Here is a 22,053-nt window from a genome sequence, read left to right on the forward strand (position 1 = left end):
GGCCTTGTATACTGAACCTCCTGGCCAGATTTGTCCCCTCCAAGGTCCAGGCCATCAACTTCCAGATGACTGCTCAGGCTCATACAAACCTTGGAACTAGTCAAAGGCCCCTAAGCCCTGGACTTAGTGAGCCAGGTTCCGAAGTCTGACCCCTGGAACAGGACCCAGTGAGGCAGCAACAGCTCTATGCCCATGGCCAGCAGGAAGCAGTTTCAGAAGCCAAGACCTTCACCCCTTACCCCAAAAGATTTGGGTCCCATTTGTTTGAAGGGAAAATGATGGCCTTATGGGACCTAGACCCCTAAACTGAAACTTATTTGTGAATTACATTGGCTCATTTCAAGCTCATTACTAAGGGGAAAACCAAAAATAACCACCAATTGGTAGTGAGGCACTCTCCAGCTCCTCCTCCCTCTGTTTGTTTTCTATAATTACTACTGGGATTTTTGGAGTCCTTGGCAGGGATGCACTGAACTGTCTGGCCACAGCCGCAAACTGAAGATTGCCCCTGTTTGTAAGTATTCATAATGATTGAATTAACTACTACCTGTTGTCAATCTGGAAGTACTTGGCCTCTTCCTTTGGTATCAAAAGAAAACCCCATGGCTATGAGGGAAAGGTAGGGTTCCCCAGCCAGGGGCATCCCGGACCTTACAACTGGGGACAAATTCACAAGTACTACTAATACTACTGTGGATGGTTTGGTTTCTACAAAGAAATGCTAAATTTCATTTAGAGGTTAGAAAATAAAGATGTAATTTTTTTTCCTTTCAATTAGAGACCCTGTGAAATCATCCTTGGGGACCAGACCCATGTTAAGATCTTTGGTTTAAATGCAAAGAGAAAAATAAAGATATTCCCAGAGACAGTTTTCTTTTCTTTCTTTTCTTTCTTTCTTTTCTTTTCTTTTTTTTCTTTTTTCTTTTCTTTTTTTCTTTTCTTTTTTTTTTTTTCTTTTCTTTTTTTTTTTTTTTCTTCTTTTCTTTTCTTCTTTCTCTCTTTCTTTTCTTCTTTCTTCTTTTCTTTTTTTTTTTTTTTTTTTTTTGCTGGGGGAACAGAAGGGTGAGGAGGTGGGGTGGAGAACTAGTTAAGAACTAGTTTTCTCAGTTTGGATTAATCTCCTGTAAAGTGTAACTAACATTTATCTAGCCTGACACTACTTTGGATCCGACAGCCTTCTTGCCCTTACATTTTTCAAGAATGGAGATTTGCCAGCTCAGTATTAGTAGAAAGAGAATTTTTCCAAATGGCTTCAGAAAGAATCAGACAATTAACATTGAAAGAGAGTTACTCATTTAGGGCTTCACAGTAATTGTTGGGAATGCTCTTGCAGGCACCCCAGATTCCAGATTTGGCTAAGGTTTCAGTTTAATGTGATCATTAATCAAAGATACCTTATTAATATATTAAAAGATCCTTCATCAAAGGAAAAGGACCTATATGTGCAAAAATATTTATAGCAGTTATTTTTGTGGGAGCAGATATTAGAAATTAAGGGATGTACAGTAATTGGGGAATGGCTGAACAAGTCTGTGGTATATGGGCGATACTTTCAGACAAACTTGGGAAAACCTATATGAACTAATCCAAAGTAAAGTGAACAACACCAGGAGATCACGGTACACATTAACAGCAATATCGTAACAATGCTCAACAGTGAAAGCTTTTGCTACTCTGGTCAATAAAATGAGTCACGATAACTCTGAAGGACTTATGAAAAATGTTATCTATCTAGCTCCAGAGAGAGAACTGATGTACTCTAAGAACAAATTGAAGCATGCTTTTCACTTTGTTTTTCCTTCTTTTTATTTTTTTTGCAACATGGTAAATGTTTTGTGTGATTTCATATGTATAGTTCACATTGAATTGCTTACGTTCTCAGTAGTAGAGGACAGGTCCTTAGAATCTCTGTGATTCAGTTTCTGCAGTTGTAAAATGGGGTAAATAATAGCACTACCTCAGAAGGCGTCGTGAGGACCAAAGGATTCATCATATGTAAAGTGGTTGGCAAATCTTAAAGCACTATGTAAACTAGACATTGTCTCAGGTTAACTGTGTTGTATTTCTGGGACCATCTAGCGACTCTTACATTCATAGCTTCAGGAAGTCTGAACACAGAAGTGTAAATCATGCTATCTCATAATATCATTCCTGTACTGCTCCTCTCTTCTAAAGTCTCCGTTAGGTACAGCTCAAATGGCATATTGATTTCAAGCTCTCAACTGCAGAGCAATCCAAATACTTAACAGTACAATCTGTCTGCCCTACTCATGCCTTCTATTCCTGATCATTCTCTATTAACTATTCAATGCATCCTGCCAGTAAATGAAGCCATTCTTGTGAAGTTTCATGCACTATTCCCCTGAATTTATATCAACTTACAGCTGGATTTGGAGTCTAGGAGGGAAAAGAATGTTGGTTTAGCTGACATTTTTTTCATAACAATAAATAGAAACTTTAAATATTGCTGTTCAGTCACTTCTGACTCTTCATGACCCCTTGTGGGGATTTTTGGCAAAGACAGCAGAGTGGATTGTCATTTCTTTGTGCAGCTCATTTTGCAGATGATGAAACTGAGGCAAACAGGGCCACAGCTAGTAAGTATCTAAATCTAGCTTTGAACTCAGATCTTCCTGATTCAAGGCCCAGCAGTCTATCATCTGTGCCACTTAGCTAATTATAATCCAAGTGTCAAGTATACAAATCTTAGCCAGTGCAGATCTGTTATAGAATTCTTTCAGTGTCTTTGAGGGATTAAATGATGCTCAATATATTCACCTCAGTTTGCATTATGGGTAAGTCAGACCGACTAGAAGAAGTATGAGAAACCTGAGCTGCCATTCAGATTTGAGATTTTTCTTTCTTGGGAGCCTATTAATTTATTTGCAGACAATAAAGCAACCTTGCCAAGACAATTCCCACATGCATTGACAACAGTCCTTCCTTGCCTGTACAATTTCGGCCTGCCTATTCCACACTGTTGTCATAGCCTGAGAAAGAGCCAAGACGAGCATGAAGTGATCGAGGCTTTATCCTGTGTACCACAATTTAGTGGCCATTACATTTTGAGGCAGCTATGACACAGTGAATAGAGCACTGGGCCCAAAGTCAGGACGACCTCAGTTCAAATCTAGCCTCAGATGCTCACTGAGGGATCCTGGTCAAATCACTGAAACCTCTGTTTGCCTCAGTTTCCTCAGCCTCTTTAATTGGCACCCAAGTATATGCTGATGAAGCCTCTGTGAATCGCACCCATGATGAGGCTTCTTTGCCTGACTTGCATCAGAGACTGGAGTCCCCAAAAGGCAGCTGCTTCCTTAGGTTCTCATGTAAGTAATATATGGATCATGTGTAGGTCCCCACATGTCAATTGGTTCAAGCATATAGGTTGTCTCCATATGTGGAGTGGTTTCCTAAGTGGAACAAATACTGGGGACAGAGCTCCCCCATGTGGGGTTGAATGAAGGTCACCATATTTAAAAAATGTAAGAGGAAGTAGAAACAAGTAGTTGTTGCAGTGAAGAGAATGCCAGACCTACAGTCAGGAACACTCATAATCCTGAGTTCAAATGTGGCCTCAGACACTTATGAGATGTGTGACCCAGGATAAGTCACTTAACCCTGTTTGCCAAAGTTTCCACAATAGCAAAGTGAGCTGCAAAAGGAAATGGCAAACCACCGCAGTATGTTTGTCCAGAAAACCCTAAATGGGGTCACAAAGAGTTGGACAAAACTGAAAAATGACTGAACAACAATAACAAGGGGAAGGAAAGTAGGCGTTCTTTGCACCGATCACCTCCTGAAAGAGATCCCCAAAGGAAAACTCCTAGAAATATTGTAGCCAAATTCCAGAGCCAGGTCAAGGAGAAAATATTACAAGCAGCCAGAAGTCAAATATGTGGAAACACAATGGGATAACGCAAAGATTTATCAGCTTTTACATTGGGGACTGGAGGGCTTGGAATATAATATTCAGGAGGGCAAAGGAGATAGGATGAAAACCCAGAATCACTCACCAGCAAAACTGAGTATAATCCTTCAGGGGAAAAAGTGGTCATTCAGTGAAATAGAGGAGCTTCAAGCATTCTTGATGGAAAGACCAGAGCTGAATAGAAAATTGGCTTTCAAAAACAAGACTCAAGAGAAACACAAAGAGGTAAACAGGAAAGAGAAATCATAAAGGACTTATTAAGGTTGAACTCTTTATATTCTTGCATGGAAAGATGATATTTGTAACTCATGAGACCTTTATCAGTTGGAGGGAAAAAAATTATATGATTATATAGATAAATTATATGGATTAGATAGATAGATGTTAGATAGATAGATAGATAGATATAGATAGATAGATATAGGTAGTAGATGGAGGCCACAGGGTGAGTTGAAGGTGAAGGAGTGATATCTGGAGAATAAAAGTAAGGGGTGAGAGAGGATTTTACTTGGAGAAGGAGAAAGGAGAGGTAGGATGGGGTAAAGTATCTGATGCTGAGTGAAGTGAGCAGAACCAGAGAATGTTGTACACAATGCGATGACTAATACTGATAAACTTAACCCTTCCCAGCAGTACAAGGATCTAACACATCTCCAAAGGCGTCATGATGGAAAATGCTATCCACATCCAAAGAAAGAACTATGGAGTTTAAATGCAGACCAAAGCATACTATTTGCCATTTTTTTCTTCTGTTGAGTTTTATTTCCTCTTTCTGGTGCATCCTCCTATTGGTTCTAATTCTTACTTACAACATCAGTAATGTGAAAATATGTTTAATAGGAATGTATATGTATAACCTATATCAGATTGTGTGCTGTCTTAGGGAGGGTGTCAGAGAGGAGGGGAAGAAAAATTTTAAACTCAAAAGCATATGGAAATGATTGTTAATAAATCAAAATAAATTAATTTTAAAAAAAACCTGGGTAGAAGAAATGTGGCTGCCCTATCTCACCTGGTCATGGTGCCTGGGCATGCATGGCCTCATCTATCTCTTTGTGGTTTGTTTTTTTTTTTTACTGATCTGCAGCAAGTGAGTATTTTCAGATGAAACCATTGAAGTGATCTGGTAAGTTCCTTTGGGTAAACAGAACGAATAGAGACAATCCTAAAATCCTCAAAGCAATAATAAACAGTGTCAGTGGAAGCACCTGCCCTGGGAGCAGAGACACATGAAGGACAAAGTGACATATTGATTCCTCTAGGCTCATGCTCCCAACTCACACCAGCACTGGCAGGTTGGGTCCCCTAAGGGTAAGCAAAGTGATTTTCCTAAAGTGCAAGTCCAACCATGTGAATTTGTACTCAGTAATACCAAATCCCAAATTTGGCATTGAAATCCCTTCATAATATTCTGTCTTCTTACTGTCCCCCCACAATTCTGTCCAGTGACACTGGCTTCCTGGCTCTTCTAGAAACAAGACACTCGATCTCTCATCTTCAGATTTTTTCTGGCTGTCCCCCATGCCTGGAACGCTCTCTCTCCCGATCTCTGCCTAGTGATCTTTCAATCCAGCTGAAATCCTACCTTTAACAGGAAGACTTGTCTAATACTTTTTTTTCTTTTAAAGGCAATAGGGGTTAGGTGACTTGCCCAGGGTCACACAGCCAATAAGTATCTGAAGCTGGATTTGAACTCAGGTCCTCCTAACCCCAGGTGCTCTTGCCACCAAGCTGCCCCTTCCAGTACCTCACAATACTAGTGCCTTCCCTCTTTTACATCCTATTTATCCTGTATAGAGCTTGTTTGTGCATATCTGTTTGCTTGTTGCCTCCCCAATTAGATTGTGATATCCATGAGGTCAGACACTGTCTTTTGTCCTTAGCACATTAGTTGGTCCTTAATTGTGTGTGTGTGTGTGTGTGTGTGTGTGTGTGTGTGTGTGGCTTGTCATTTGTTCTTGAAGAGGAACATGATATGAGGGAGATGATGGCATGACTTACAATTGACTTTGATATGAATGACAGAGGGCTGTGGAAAGTCACCAGCCTCACTTTCTCCTCCAGATCCATCTGGGTCCAGTGGCCAGATATCAATCAGAACAACTGGAGACAGCCCAGGATGCCGTGATTGTACTTGGCACATGTAAGCTGAGGTCTTTCCAGCTTCTCACTTTGAGTGAGAAAAGGACCATTCAGTGAATAGTCCTCTTTAAGAGGTGAGTCAAGGGATAGCCCCTTTCATTAAAAAAAATATCAAACTGAAAGGGAATAAACGTTTATTGAATGACTGACTGAAAACCCAGAAGGACTGTATTTGTCCCAGCTTTCTGGCTCACAAGCCTCCATTGCACTAGTCCTTATTAAGCCAGCCAGAATTAATTAGCTTCTAGAAAAGGCAATCCTCAAAGACCATAGTAAGGAGAAGTGGTATAACACATACCCCCAAAACCTGGGTCATGTTCCACCTGAAAGAAAAGCAATATCCAGTGGAGAGAGAGCTCTTAGAGTACAATGACAGTGAAGTTGTGTGAGGAGAACATGTAGCAAAGGGATAACTCATAACTCTGGCACTTTCTGTCCTTTTCTTCCTTTGTAGAATCCTCATAAAGTTCCCTTCAGGATAGCTTCCAGCTAGATTCCGAGGGCTGACTCCTTTCTAGATGCATACTGGTACTCCTCTCCACTCTGAGAGGTCACACTCTTGAAGCAGCTGCCCTTCTCAGGTGATTGTCTTTCCACAACTATTGCAGGTACCTCCATTAATGTCAGCAATCTGTTGCTATGGGTTCTTCTTCCTCTGCCTCTAGGAGGTGCTGATATTCAGTCATTCAGCTCCAACAGCCAAGGGGACTTGGGATCTTCTGAGCTCACCAGGTTATACAAAAACTTCCATCTGGGAAAGCTCATTTGCCTAAGATCAGAACAATCACAAGAAGACATGAAGCCATTGGTTAACAGTTACCATGCCTGAGTAGTGCAAAAAGAGGCAAGGCAGCCACTTTTCCTCCACCTAGCTCTTCAGGCAGCATTCCTGCTTCCAAGCCAAGAGGGAGAAAGAGACAGAGGGATAGAGAGATTTAGGTACAGAGACAGAAAAAGAGAGGGAGAGACAGAGAAAGAAATAGAGAGAGTTGGGTCATTCCTTTTAAAACCACGCTGAAGTCAGTTTGGAAACTCTGGTCATCACTTCTTAGGGCCAGTTAAAAGATTTTCTCTTCATCTCTAGCGATGTCCATTAATTAGGCACTGCCAGAAGAAACAGGCCTTCATAATTGTCCACTTGGCCTACAACCAGGTAAGGAATATCTTTGCATGCTCTAAGAACTGGCTCCTTTGTGGCCACTATAGCGAGGCTGTATTGCTATTAAGGAAATAACCAACTTTTGAAATTTTTAGTGGTCTTTCTGTCCCTAGATATTTTATGCATCATTACCAAAAGCTCAGTTGTTTTTTTTAAGTGAAACTTCAACCAAAATTTTACCCTAAAATTCTCATCTGTTTTTGTTCTGTACTAGAGAGATTAAAATAACGATAAATTTTCAACTTGACAATGCATATGTCTTTTAGTAGGGATCAAAAATAATGTAACTATGCAGAAAGAAGATAATGACATATTGTAGAACAAATGTCTTGCTTTTAGTGCAATAAGAGTTTGCCCTGGAGATAGGAAGACCTAGGTTCAAATCTACTCTTACACATACTAGCTGTACTACTCTGGGTTTGCCGTTCAACTTTGTCAGCATCCTACGTAAGACACACAATAATTTACAGTTTTAATATAAATATAAGCCAATGCTATCAAATACAAAATTGCTGACATGTATCAGTGGAGTTCCCAAGGTGATGAAATCTCAGGTTTAGACTACCTCAAATAAGTTACAAATGACAAGTCAAGAATAAGTTACAGCAAAAGCAGAGAGGAACAAGGTGAAAGAGTGAAATAAGAAAGAGAAGAAAAAAATCAATGACAAACGTCAAAGAATACTTAAATGAAAATGCCAAAAATATTGTATTCATTCTCTAGCTATTTTCTATTGGCCGTATATACAAACAATAAACAAAAAAATTAGAAAAAACAAATTAGGTCTGGTTGGCGACAGTGAAAAAAAAGCACCAAATGTCTTTGTGCCATTTGTTCTCTTGGCCAGTATTACGATTACCAGTAGCCTTCGATCTGCTGTTAGATGTCAATGAAGAAATTTCATAAGTTTGTATGATGGGCTTGAGTTGATTAGTGATTTCTTTGCCTGAATTTCAATGTTAAAGCCTCTCATCTTCTTTATAGACTCTCTAAAATCCACGAGCTATAAGGGTGGAAACAGTCACACACTAAAAGAAAAGAAAAAGTAGCGTCAGTGGCTCAGGATTTTTGACATTCACTTGTCTAAGACAACTCTATAAGAAAGCTACTTTTTTATGAACAATGGCAACATAGAGCATCAAACCAGGTTTCTACACAATTTCCTAGAAAAGTGTCCTTTTTTAGCATGAGCCTTCCATAAACTGATCTTGTATTTTCAAATATAATTTCTTAATATCTAATTCAAAATTTATCAGCTATCTGCCTGTTCTGCTCAATAGTAGAGTTTTTGTTAGAGGAAACAGTCTGTCCCAAAAGTCTTCGAGCAGTTTTAAGCTTTAATAATCAAAGTAATAATAACAAAAGCTTCAATATTTTAAAAAATAGTTTGTTTTCCCCTAATTACATACAAAGACAATTTTTAACATTTATTTGATTTTAATTTAGAATCCCAAATTATCTCCCTCCCCTCTTCCCTCACCTTCCCCCTCCTGGAGGCAGAAAGCATTTTGATATCGGCTATACATGTTCAATCATGCAAAACACATCACAATATAGGTCCTGTTTGAAAAGAAGACACTGAACCAAAGGAAAAAATACGAAAAAAAAGAAATGAAAACTAATATGTTTTAATCTGCATTCAGACTCCATCACTTCCTTCTCTGGAGGTGGATAACATTTTTCATCATGAGTCCTTTGGAATTGCATTGGATCATGGTATGGCTGAGAATCAGCTTCAGTATCTGAAAACTACACTCATGTTTGGACATATTTGGAGACACGATATTATTTCATGGAGACCTTTCCTACTAGAAAGGAACAATTTTCTAGGAAAATTGGTCAAATGAGATATAATGAATCCTGGACCAAAAAATCCGAAGGGATTTACACAGTAATTGAATAAGATTATAACTCCCTAAGCAACAAATAGGAGAAATAAACTTTTAATGAAAACAGTGATAATTTGAGACCAATCTTTTAGACATTCCTTTTTTAAAATGCCCCTTGTTAGAAAGTGGGGGAGGGGGGAAAATACCTGTTTTTCTCATTTTTCTGCTTCTTCAAGTGCTCTGTTTACTATATATAGATCATTAGTGACAGCTTCCAGGGTATGACAGGCCATTCTATGCCCTCTCTGGGTTCTTGCTTGGTGTCTCTGATGTTCTTCTCAAATTGATCACTTTTGGAGCTGTCTTCTCTTTAACTCTTTCAACCATTTTTAAAGATTCCCGGATCTTCTCAATGGTTTTGTCCGTGAGGGTGAGGAGAGAATGATTACAGTTCTGTCTCTCCTCTATATGATAGGCCAGTTCACTTATCTTCCCTCTAAGATTCCAGGCAAATATAAAAGGGGGAGAGTATTTATCAACTGTGACTAAGAGCAAGGCAGTGAGCAAGGCACTTTACAAAGATCATCTCCTTTGATCCTTACAACAACCCTGGGAGGGAGTTTTGAACATTATCTCCATTTTACAGTTGAGGAAATGGAGGTGGATCGCAGGTTAATGCCTGGGATCACACAGCCAATAACTCTGAAAGGCTAGATTTGAACTCAAGTCTCCCTGACTCCAGGGCCAGGGCTCTATCCTCTGGTCCACCTAGTATCTCACAATCGAGGAGCATAGATATACAATCACACATGTCATCATTCTTAACAAACAACAACAACAAAAACTAAGTCTTCTCACACTGAAGCCAAGTATACAGGGCACTGTGAGTCAGACCAGAAATTCAAGAAAAAGTACAAAATGAGGTCCCAGCCTCAAGGAGCTCATAGTCTGTGCTACCCACACACAGAGAAACAAGAAGCAAAGTCTGGCTAGACTGTTGCCAATAAACTGCAAATTTCACTGGCTGATCCATGAGTGTAGAATAACCGCCACCATTCATATAGCATGTTTATTCCCCACTTTAAGCCTCACAACAAAAAGTGTCAGATAAGTAGTACAGGTTTGGGGGCCCCATTTTACAGGTGAGGAAACTGAGGCTTGGAGCCTTTCCCATGGTCAAACACAGGTCTGCTGACTCCAAGTCTAGTCTTCTATGGATTGTGTCGACTGTCTTTCAATTGAATAGGTATACCTGCTGAAATAGAGTTGATTTAGAGGATCTTACAACTGGGACACTCAGTGAAGGACATGGAGAAGGTCAGGAGGCAATCCAGAAGATTCATAGTTTGGAAAGTTTCCCTTAAGTGAAGAGCACAAAGGGGACCTGTTTGTTTAACTGAAATAGGGAGACCAGAAAGCAGTGACAAAGACCCTGGTTGAGTTTCTGAAAGTACTTCACTTATCTCAACTTACTTTGAGGTAGATGACTCTCCTCAGGTGAGTTTTTCATGATTTGATTTGACCATCTCATTTCACTGAGCTGTTTCTTAAGTTTCTCCACCTTTTCTTCCAAGCTTACCATTGTAGGGGGTTCTTCAAGCTGTGCTCAATACTCAACAGAGTCTTGACTTTTCTCCTTCTCTAGTTGCACGAATTTCGCATGCAAATCTTCTGTCAGCAATGTCTTCATTTTGTTTTGTTCCCAATGAGTTTCTCCCTACATCAAAACAAAGGAGTTAGTCCTTTGTTGTGTTTTAAAGTACTTTCTGTTTCTGGGGTTACATGTACTAGAGCAATATTTGATTAGTCAGTCATTCTTTTGAGTCCAAGTTAAATGCATTAACAAATACAATCTGCATCCACTTCAGCAGCAAACTGAGTAGAGTAGTAGACAAGGAATTAATGCCCTGAGTTTTGAGGCTGAGATTTGTCCCACCTGCCTAGGCCTCAGTTCATCATCTCTAAATCAGGAATCATAATCTTTGTACTCCTTACCTCACAGGGTTATTGTGCAGATTAGTTTGGACAATAGAGATGAAGTGCTTCTTAAGAGAAAAGTCATATTTCCCTCTAAGTCATAAATTATTGTTGTTAACGTTTTTAGTTTCATTTGCGAAAGGCACCTAAGGATTGGTATCTTTAGAGTGAAATCAACTTTTAGCTTAGTTGGGATAGGGTGAGATGTTATTTCCGCCTACTTTATTTGACAGCAGAAGCAATGCTTTTATTACTTCAATTTGTGAAAAAAAGTGGTCACTATGACAGAGACAAAATCAAGGAATCAAACTAGGCCCAGACTCATCTGAGTCTGAGCTCCAGGCTCTGTATGGGATTAAATAGACCAGATTAAATGCAGGGAACATGAAAAATCACTTTCTCTTTAGCTCAGGTTTCTTCTCCTCCCATGTTGCCTCCAAGGAAATCACAGCATGATATTTGAATATAACAAACATCTAGGTCTCCACAGATGTGGGTAAAGGCACTCAAGAAATGTATAATTTGAGTAGGGTGACCTTTGTTCTACCTCTCAGAAAACACAGAAAGGACTCACAGTAATCCATAAACCAGATTTACCATTTCCTTCTTCTCTGTTGATTTCTACCTTTTCCCCAGGGTTGTAATATCCTTGAAAAAACCCTGTGGTTTGGACTCCTTGTGGGAGAAATTAACTTGGAACTAGCAGAGAGGAAATATACTAATATTCTTCTCTCACCCTCAGAGATCCACACTGGCCTGCATCGTTTTGGGACTAGCTGAGGGCTTCACTCTCTTGGAAGGAGATTCTAGACAGACAGACTAAACATTGGCCAAGTAACACATTGTCATATTAAGGCTCCAAGTTGTGGTCTTTTGTTCATTCATATTGTGGTGTAGATTTCACTGCTGCCATGTGCATGACCCTCTTCTGGTATCAAGACAACCCCAAAGCCAGGAAATCACCTTCTCAGCCTCTTTTGATAAAAATCTGAGTAGTTGGACCATGCTGCCCAGAGAATTCCTACTTCTTCCTTTTTGCTTTGGGGTCTGGGGCTTTCTTCTCAAGCCATATGGTGGAGAGACCAAGGAACTCATGTGCCTTTGCCTCAAGAGAGACATTAATGGATTCCTCAGAGAGTAATATCCTTCCTCACTCCCCACCCCTCCCTGCCCACCAAATGGGATTCAGGTTCTCTCTATTGGGCCCGGCCATACTTGGAAAGGAGTGAAAAAGGAAGAGGTTGAAAATGAATATTGAAGCCTTCCTTGAAAGGCCAGCACAATGAGATGCCACTGACCCTTGGAACCCTGGCTCCTGATTGGTGGGCACCCAATACTCTCAAGTGGATGCGAGGAGAATGCAAACCACTAGATGGCAGTAGTGTTGTCAGTGGGCATAGTCACACCTTCCATGAAAAGATCATCAGCCCCAAACCTTACCACTCTGTGCACTCATCAAGTTGAGTTAGAGACCTGACATTTGTATCGTGTTTTAAGGTTGGCTAAGAGCTGTACATGTAATACCTTAGGAGACAAAAAAAAAATAGTCCCAACCTTTATTCATGTACCCATACTAGAATGGACACCGAAATAGTTATTTTTGATGAAGACTTTGTTGATGCTGAGACCAATTGGTTTGGGGAGGGAAAGGGAGAGGAAGAGGAAAAGAATATGCATTGACACTCCTAAAGTGTAGCACAAGCCAGCTTTCATTCCCAATGGAATTAAAATTTTAGTAGCTCTTCAGATAAGAGTTCAAATTTAAAAAACTACTAATGTAGTAAAACTCAACTTTTTCAAACCAGACCATGTAATTTCCAAAACATTATTGCAGATTAATTTTCATTAATTTCCACCATGTTATTTAGATGTACACCTAGCTATTTAAAAAAAATAAATTCATAAAATTAATTGCTAGCGCATTCCCCATAGGGCAATCACTTTTTTGGTGTTGGAACGGAATTTTCTCAGGTATAATAATGCCTTCATTTGCAGGACACTCAGAGGTTCACAAAGCATTTCAGATCCATTGACTGATTTGAGCCTCACTATAATCTGTTAGTTAGTTAGTCAGTTAGGTCTTATCATCCCCATTGCATAGATGAATAAATAAACTCTAAGAGCTGAAGTTGTTTATTCACCCAACAACCAACGGAGGGACATAGGAACCACATTTAGATCTCCCCCTAAGTCCTGCATTACACCATACTGCCTGTAATGAATGGCATGAACAACAACACTGTAAAGTAGATGACCTGGAACTATTTGTACCTTAGTGGAAAGTGGCTCTACCTTAAATCATTTGCATCCCCCTTAGATTTTGAGCTCATGGAGAACAGTGCCAGTGTAATGTGACTAGTGAGAGTCCAGCCTTTAAGGAGCATGTGAAATGTGCTTGGCCTCATGCAATTCCTGTCATATGAGCTGGAGTATCCTGCTTCTGAGTAGATAGTAATAGAAGCCCCTATTATGCACTTCAGAGCATGCCCAGAAACAGGCTCAACAAACACCCATGAAGGAAAATGCATCAGCCAAGGTGTACTGTTCATCCTCCTAGTGATGAGCTCTCATTGGCCAACCCATCAATTTAATAGTAGTACTCTCTGTTCAAAAATACTTTTCTCTTCTGGTTGTTAGTACATATCAAATTCCACCATTAAATAATCATTCTTATATCATCTTCTTTTAAAGTTGCATGACAAATGTCCTCACTCCAAAAGTCAAGTACATTTATAATGAAGAAAGGGGAGCATGGATTTTCTACTTACTTCTGCACAAAATCAGAAGTATGGGAATAAATATTTTCTCATCCCTCTAAAAACATCCTCCCCCCAAAAAAAACTCTTTAAGGATGCTAATAATGATGGGCTTTTTGTGTTTTTTTTGCACAATGGGTAAGATTGAAGCCATTAATATAATTTTGAAAATAATAATTTTTGTTGCCATGTACTTCCATGGACCTTCCTTTCTTCTTCTCCAAATCCCATCTCTCTTGAAAGAAGGCGTCAGTGGCACATTTGCCTTCTGAGAATTTTAAGGATTTCTTTTGTTCCACAATCTTTTCTTGAGTTTGGGATGACTCAAACACAGTCTCTTGATAAAGGTGGTGCAGCTGCTCCACCTGCAGAGTTAGCAATTGGATCTCTCACTGCAGGACTTCACTTTCTTGTGTAATGCAGCACATTATTTTACCATTTTAGGTAGTAGGGCCCTTTAAGTCATGGAAAGCAGAAATTAGTGCTTCACCTCACCCCAGACCTCTCTCCTCTTAAATGTAAACAATAGTGAAATGTACTCTTGCATAGTTCAGCACAGCCTGTACCTCCAATGCAAATGGATAAGAAAGCTTGCAATATAATTGCTTTAGATAATTATGTGTATACCAGCGACCAGGACACCTGGTCTGATTCGTGTGATCTCTGACCTGTAATAATGGGGTGCTTGGGTGCTTGTGCTTGTACGTGTCCCCAATTTCTCTCCAGTCTCAGAAACACTGTCTCTGACAACCACTCCCCAGCCCTCAGATCATGTCTCTGGAAGCCTTCCAATTCCTTAGTAAGTTCCTGTCTTGTGAGAAAGCTTTTCCTTGTTGCAGAGCATTCTGTCATCAAGACAGAGGGAGAGGAGTGCCTTGGCCAGCCCAAGGAGTTTTGTCCTTGGCCAGCCCAAGGACTGTTCCTCCTGCCAGACTCCAAAGATCCATACCTCTGTCATCTCCCTCCCTGTCTGGTATACTCCTGTACTTTCCCATCATAGCCCCCAAAGACAGCTGCACCTTTGGATTACCTCATCAGTGTTCCTGGCATTTCTTTCCCATGCTCTTTTCCATATAAACCCTAGCTCGACCCCTGATCAGGGCTGCTTGATTTGGGCAACATACCCCTTGCAGCCACGAGCTTCAATAAATCTCCACTTTAAATTCTCACTGGGTCTTTGTCTCCCATCTGTTCTGGCACAACACCTGCAGGGAAATTACAAAAGTGAGATTTATCCCTATATCTCCTATTTGCTCTTTCCTTTCAAAGCCAAACATGCAATTCCAATCGTTATGGTCAAAGTATGGATTTTGTTATGCTGATACGATTTTCCCTTAGGTCAATCTGTTGTGTAGATCATTGGTTGGAATGAATAGGAGAAAAGAGAGACTGATGGATGGAGACAAAACACTTCAGTTTAAACATAATAATGGAAACATGCATGGAAATTTTCAGGACACCAGAAAATCCTCCACAATGAAAAGAGCTTGAATACTTCCCAAAACCAAGATTTCTATGGAATGACTCTGCAAAAAACATTCAATCCAAAAAACAACAACATTTGTGTGAATTGGAAGTGGAGAAAGAGAGGAAGAGACAGTTTTTGCGAGGAAGATTTCAGGGTTATGAATTATCTGCATGAGTCTATTGGTTCAACTCTTCTGATGAAATTGAACAAGTGATTGAACTTTTTTTTAAGCATCTTATTGATACCTTTTTGTTTTCTATACAATAGATAACCATCCTCTACAGGAAAAAAAGTTTGACGACCATCACATGTTCACTAGATATGCTTCCAAGTGACTTTGGGACATCTCCCTCAGAATTGACATAAGAAGCATTATTGTGTTTTTAACGACTGGAAATGTTGTGATATAAGAAACGGTAAAATTGGCTTTATAGATTGTCTTACTTCTTCTCTTGCCTTAGTGTGGCAAAAGCTCAACAACAGAAATGGACTCAAAATTTAAAAGGAGCCACAAGCATTTCCCAATTTAGGGACCAACTTAACAGAAAATTTTAAAGTGGCAACTTTTCTGCCAACATACTCACAAACATCCAAGAGTGTTGATCAGCACTGATGTCTTGTACCCTTTATCTCACAGCTTCTTCTGTAGCTGGGACCGTGATGAGGGTGTTACTCAGAAGCGTAGTTAGGTGATGGATAAAGCTCTGGGTGGTTTTCCCTTCCCAGTGAAGGGTGACTGGCATTTGCTCCCTTGTGGACATTTCCTTTTCCTTGAGAAATGAATCATGTTGATCATCCCATTCATTGACACACTGACATCGAGTGCACTCTTTAACTCCTGGTGAAAAAAGGTGAATAGTCACTCATTCAACACTTTTTTTTTAATTTAAAATTTTTATTGAAGCCTCCTTCGTGCCAAATGAGGGGCTGCACAGATCCAGACATGACACCCAGGCAAAGGTCAAGCTGCTAGAAAATCTGGTTTACCTTTAGAAGAGGATCAGCCACTTTAGGGTCATTCTAAGGATTGTTGCCTTGAATCGTCCTTCTTTTCAACTTTGCCCGGTGTCTGGGCAACCAGAGAGAATCCTCCTTTTTTCCCTCTTACAGGCCCTTAAGTTGATATTGATCTCTTAGTCCTAATAAAAGTTTGGTTCCCAACTCCATTTTAGGCTCCTAAGTATTTTCTCTTCTAAAACAGTTTGGGAAACACATCTCAGAAGACAAATTAGTCAGTTGGATGGTGTGTCATAGTATAAGCAACGCAGAATTAGAAACAGATACTGACACAATTCAAGTATCTTTCTTGGGCACAATCCTTTCTAAGCCTCCTCTTCCTGAGCTTTACAATGATAGTAATACCTGGGACTTCCTGAAGTATCTTTGTTGTAAATAACTTGGGCTATAACCTCCACCAAACCCTGCTGTACACACACATACACACACACCCCTAGAAAATAATAATGGTTCTCCTTTTTCCTCACAGTAGACCATTATCTCTATACTCCAAAACAAAAAGGAGACTCAATATATTACATAATGCTCAATCCAAAGGCATGTGCATTATGACCTGATGAAAGTCTATAATTGGTAATCAGTATGAAGATCTTAGGACAGTAACAAGCTCATGATGCAACCTTTTGTAGAATCAAGGATTTTTATAGGAGATCTTAGGAGTTCAACCTTCTCCTTTTACAGATTAGGAAACTGAGTCTCAGAGAGATGAAATAACTTGCATAAGTTCATCAAGCAAGTCAGTGGCAGGGCTGGTAGCCAGGTATCCTCCATCCTGCCAAGTGAATTTTTCACCACATCTCCAAATGTAGATACAAATGAGAAAACACCCTACCCTTCTAGGCTTTCCTATTCTGAAATTCTTTCCCTTAAGGTCCACTTTTCTTTTCCTAGCATCCCAATGCTGATATCTTTTAAAGTGCTTATCCTTTTGGCAGAAGCACTGATTTCTTCTAAATCTTTGACCTGGCTTTTCAAAGACCTCATCTGAGAGCTTTGTCTGGCACTAAGTTCTTCATAACTATCCAGCTTGGATTTCATCACTCCAGTGAAGATTCTTGTCTTAGGAGTACGTTCTGAAGTTTTCTTATCTACATAGGAAGAGAAAATATAAATATGGTGTTAGCCTTCATACCAGAAAACTTTAACAGCCTTTAATTGTAACTTTTAGAAATTCATGACTAGAGGGTACATATTTATTCAGTCATTTTTATGAAGTTTATAACTTTAATGAATCCCCCTGCTGAAAAAAATAGTCAACTATATTTTCAAGTAACATCATGCCAACCAATGAGACTCAATATCGAGTGAAGTCATTGATGTTAACACTACTACTAATACTCCTACGAAGTGTGGACTAAATTGGTCTCAAAATTACATCTTTAATTAACAGAATCACAGAATGTCAGTTAGGAAACTCATAAGCCCATCTAGTCCAATCAATACCTGACCAAGAAATCGGTGACTCTTAACTACTTGGAGATAATTATCATTTCCTCCACCCACCTCCCTCCAAGTCATCCCTTCTCCTTCTATGGCATGATCCTGTTTGCAATCTTCTGCATGTACATCAGTGTCGTGTATGGTGTTCCTAAAATATGGCATCTAGAACACGCTACTCCAGATTTGGACTGACCATTAACTCTGTCCTTCTGGACTCTATACCCCTCCTACTGTATCCTACAATAACGTTGACCTTTTTGGCTGTGATCACCTATGATATGGCATGCAAAATGGAATAGCTCCAATTTTTAAGGGCATTTCCTTCTGTAAGAAAAAGGAAAGAAAAGGACACATGTTTTTTTGCCCTGATCATAAGAGACAACATTTGATAAGAGACAACACTTACTTTGTGACAGGCACTATGCTATGCACTTTTCAATTATTGTCTCATTTGACCCTCCTGACAATTCTGAGAGGTTGTTTAGTGGTGTCCAAGTCTTTGTGATTGGAGTTTTCTTGGCAAAGATAATGGAGTAGTTTGCCATTTCCTTCTTCAGCTCACTTTACAGAGGAGAAACTGAGGCAAACAAGTCAAGTGACTTGCCCAAGGTCACACAGCTCCTAAATGTCTGAGGATAGATTTCAGCCCTCCATCCACCATGCCACCTAACCATTCCCTCTTAAGTTTTAGAAAAGGAAAGAAAAGAAAGAAAGAAAGAAAGAAGAAAGAAGGAAGGAAGGAAAGAAGGAAGGAAGGAAGGAAGGAAGGAAGGAAGGAAGGAAGGAAGGAAGGGAAGGAGGAGGGAGGAGAAGGGAGGAAGAAAGGAGAGGAAGGAAGAAAGGAAGGAGATAAAGAATGAGAGAGAAAGAGTGAAAGGAAGGATTAATCTTGAGAGTTGATCACTTTTCTCAACCCACGTTGAAAAAGAGACATATGTTATTAGAACTTTTCTTTGGGGGAAATTTTGAAATCTCTGCTTCCTTGTGTCTCAGCAAGTGAATGAAATCCTCTAAATGAAGGAAAATTGAGCTATCCCTACATTTAGTTGGCCCTTAACTATGAAGCCTTGATCTAATTTTCCATTCCAATTCCTTTATTAGGCTGAGTGTGATCTTGAGAACTAGTAAGAGTGGAGAAAGAAAGACAAATTTGCTTTTTTACTTGACATTGTAAGAGAACATTTGCTTTATAACTAGAAAAAGGTCTGTAATTTTTGTTAGTAGACAAAATTGCATCAATTATAATCACTGTAATGCCTAACAGGAAAGATGACCTAAGGACTAGGTGCTTTGAGCCACAGATTGATACTCTAGACTGCATTCAGAGAAAGAAGGAGGGTGCCTTATTCCATCTTAAAAAGCCTAATAGAAGGGTAGTGAAATGGCACAGTGGATAGAGAACTGGCTCTGGAGTAAGGAGGACCTGAGTTCAAATCCAGCCTCAGACACATAACACTCACTAGTTGTGTGACTCTGAGCAAGTCATTTAACTGCGGTTGCCTCAGCAAAAAAAAAAAAAAGGCTAATAGGCAATTAGTGGGACGTCAAAACAACTATGTGCTCATGATACATACAAAACAGATCTTACATTAATGTTCCATCAATGTACAAAATGACATTTGGAGAGTACTTAAAGTTTGCAAAGCACTTTACACACCGTATCTTCTATGAGCCTCAGAACAAACCAGCTGGATAATAATTACAGATATGATTATCCCTCTTTTACAGATGAGGAAACTGAGGCTCAGAGATGTTTAGCTGACATGCTCATGGTCACACAGCTAGTCTGGCTCAATGGCAGGATTCAAACCCAGGTCTCCTTGACTTAAGACCAGTGTTCTATCTACTATGCAATATTCCTTTAACCTACTGAAGAACATTTATAGAGAAACATGAATTATATATGTCCTCTAGAAATTTACAATCCATAGAAAGTGAAAACATTTGGTATACTTCCGTAAATTAATTTGCTCATGTGGCTTTCTCTGAAAAACACTTAGTCCCAGTGTTATTTTTAGGGCTCGGGTACCACCACACAGCTTTGTAGAAGATTGGGACATAGTTGGAGGATATGCATTCAGAAAGTTAAATAAGAGCTTTAAGCTACAATCTGAGCAGGAAAAAAACAACTTGCCTATCCCTAAGGAAATCAACATAAAGTCCAACTTTGTCACAACTGGTCATATCCGTGAGTATTAAACATATGTGCCCATCCTGAAACATTCCACATTTTAAACAAATAAAATATGAACCAAGAGCTGTGCTGCAAGACTCCATTTTCTTTTACCTTGTTGTAAGAGGGGTGTCCAACAGGCCTCAACCCCAAGTAATGTATCTGAAAAGGTGCCCTGATAGCTTCAGCAGGGAAGAATGCCTACTTGATGGAGATACAGAAGCAAAGATGTAGAGTCAGTGAGAATAATGTCTAGACAAAGCTCTTGAAAAGGGGTAAAGTGGATACAAACTCATTGACATCAGTAGCAGACAGGAAATATCTCACAGTTGCTGAAGAGAACCAGTCACCTCTCTGGGGTTGGGATAACATAACCAGATAATGCAGATTCCAGTATCAGGCCAGCCTGGTGGTCAAAAGGATCCAGCTGAACCCTGGGAGGGAATCCCTTGGGGGCAGAGGGGGAAGGTGAGATGGGGAAAAGAGGAGAGAGTCTATGTCTTCTCTCCCTCCCCTTGACCAGAGAATACCCTTGTGAGCTTCAAAAGTTTGCAGGAGTTGGCTTAACTTCTTACTGGCTGTTGGTAGCCGTATCCCCAGAGTAATAGAGGCTGATGGCTGCATCTGCACCAGAGAGTCAAGACAAAGTAGACCCCACAAGGGCACTGACCCTGAGAGCCCAGCAGAGACCAAAACCCCCCAAAGGGGAGCTTCGTGAGGATGCACAAAGGAGAAAAGACACCAGGCACTGTGTGTCAGCCCTTGGTCACTTGTACTATCTGAGTTGGAGCCCACTGAACCCTGGCTTTTGTATGGACTTGTGTGAAATTGTGTCCAGACTTTCGTGGAAGGGTGGTTTTATGAAAACTAGTCTCGCTGTATACCGCATCCTTAGGTACCTTTTTCTACAATCCAATTAACTCTGGCTGGCTCATTGATAATTGCTGGGGGAGCACATCGAATGAGGCAATAGTACTACAAAACCACCCCAGTTCCTCAAGGTCACCCCTAGGACCCTAGCAGAGAAGAAGTCGGCCTCCCTCTGGGAACCTCTGTCCAACCAACGTGTGCGGGAGTTGGGACAGTGAGTCTGGGGTCATGGGAGGGCAGACAAGCTACATTGCTGTATAATATTCTATGATATTGAGTAAATATAATACTCTATGATATGATAAAACAAATGACCTTGAGGGAAGGGGAAACAATTCAAAGTTGAAACCATTAAGAGAAATAGGGAGGAAAATCATTTCCTCTTTCATGGCTTCACAAATGACAACATAACACCAATATTACATGCATGGGTATTGAAAAGCACAGCAACTAACTAATGAAAGGGAGAGTTAACTTTTGGAATTCAGTACGATTCCTGCCTGCCAACAGCCACACTCCAAGTGAACTCTCCCAGCCCCTTGTCTAGAACCAGTGGACAGAAGGCTGGGCATGGAAGCAGGAAACCCCACTTACTAGCTGTGTGATGTTGGGCAAGTCAATTAACTTCCATCTGCCTTAGTTTTCTCAACTAAAATGTGGGGATAATGATAGCACCTACCTCCCAAGTTTCATGTGAGAAGCAAAGGAGATAAACTCTTTAGTACCTGGGACATAGGTGGTGCTTAATAAATGCTCCTTTTCTTCCTGCCTCCCCACCCTCATTGCTTCTCTTGCTTCTAAGTTAAAGTACAAACTTCTGTGTCTGGCATTTACAGGAATCTTTACAATCTGGCTCCAGCCTACCTTTCCAGGCTCACTACACATCCCCTTCAAGCACTCTATGTTCCAGCCAGTCTGGCCTGCCTGCTGATGCTCACATCCCACATTTCCTCTACCATCTCTGTACCTCTGCTAAGACTGTTCTTGTTGCATTGAATGATCTTCATCTGGTGATCCTAGAAAGTCTAGCTTCCTTCAAAACTGAGCTCCATTTTCTCCTCCTACATGAGTCTTTTCCTGATTCCTGGGGGATTAATTTTTCTCCCACCTCAAAATTACCTTGTATTCACCTAATCAATGTACATACCATTTCCTCTAACAGAATATAAACTGCTTGAGGGCAGGTACTGTTTTTTTGTTTGTTTCTTGTTTTTTTTGTTTTTTGTCTTATCCCCAACACCTAGCAAATGGTAGACAAGAAAATGCTTTTTTTCTTTGTTTGGTTGATTAA

At 40.1% G+C, this 22,053-nt stretch overlaps 1 long non-coding RNA gene and 1 pseudogene across 1 annotated transcript in view; one reads left to right on the forward strand and one right to left on the reverse strand.

Annotated features, from left to right (window-relative positions):
• Positions 1–437: 437 nt before the first annotated feature.
• The window catches only part of LOC110204069 (uncharacterized), a 56,281-nt gene continuing 34,665 nt past the window's right edge, over positions 438–22,053 (forward strand). Inside the window, exon 1 of the long non-coding RNA XR_002323191.2 lies at positions 438–514. This is a non-coding gene — a long non-coding RNA (uncharacterized LOC110204069). The remainder of the gene's footprint in view (positions 515–22,053) is intronic.
• LOC144454953 (uncharacterized) lies at positions 9,356–14,222 on the reverse strand (annotated as a pseudogene).

This window comes from Phascolarctos cinereus, unplaced genomic scaffold (assembly GCF_003287225.1).
Source record: "Phascolarctos cinereus isolate Bilbo 61053 unplaced genomic scaffold, phaCin_HiC Scaffold_85;HRSCAF=623, whole genome shotgun sequence".
NCBI classification, from domain to species: Eukaryota; Metazoa; Chordata; class Mammalia; order Diprotodontia; family Phascolarctidae; genus Phascolarctos; species Phascolarctos cinereus.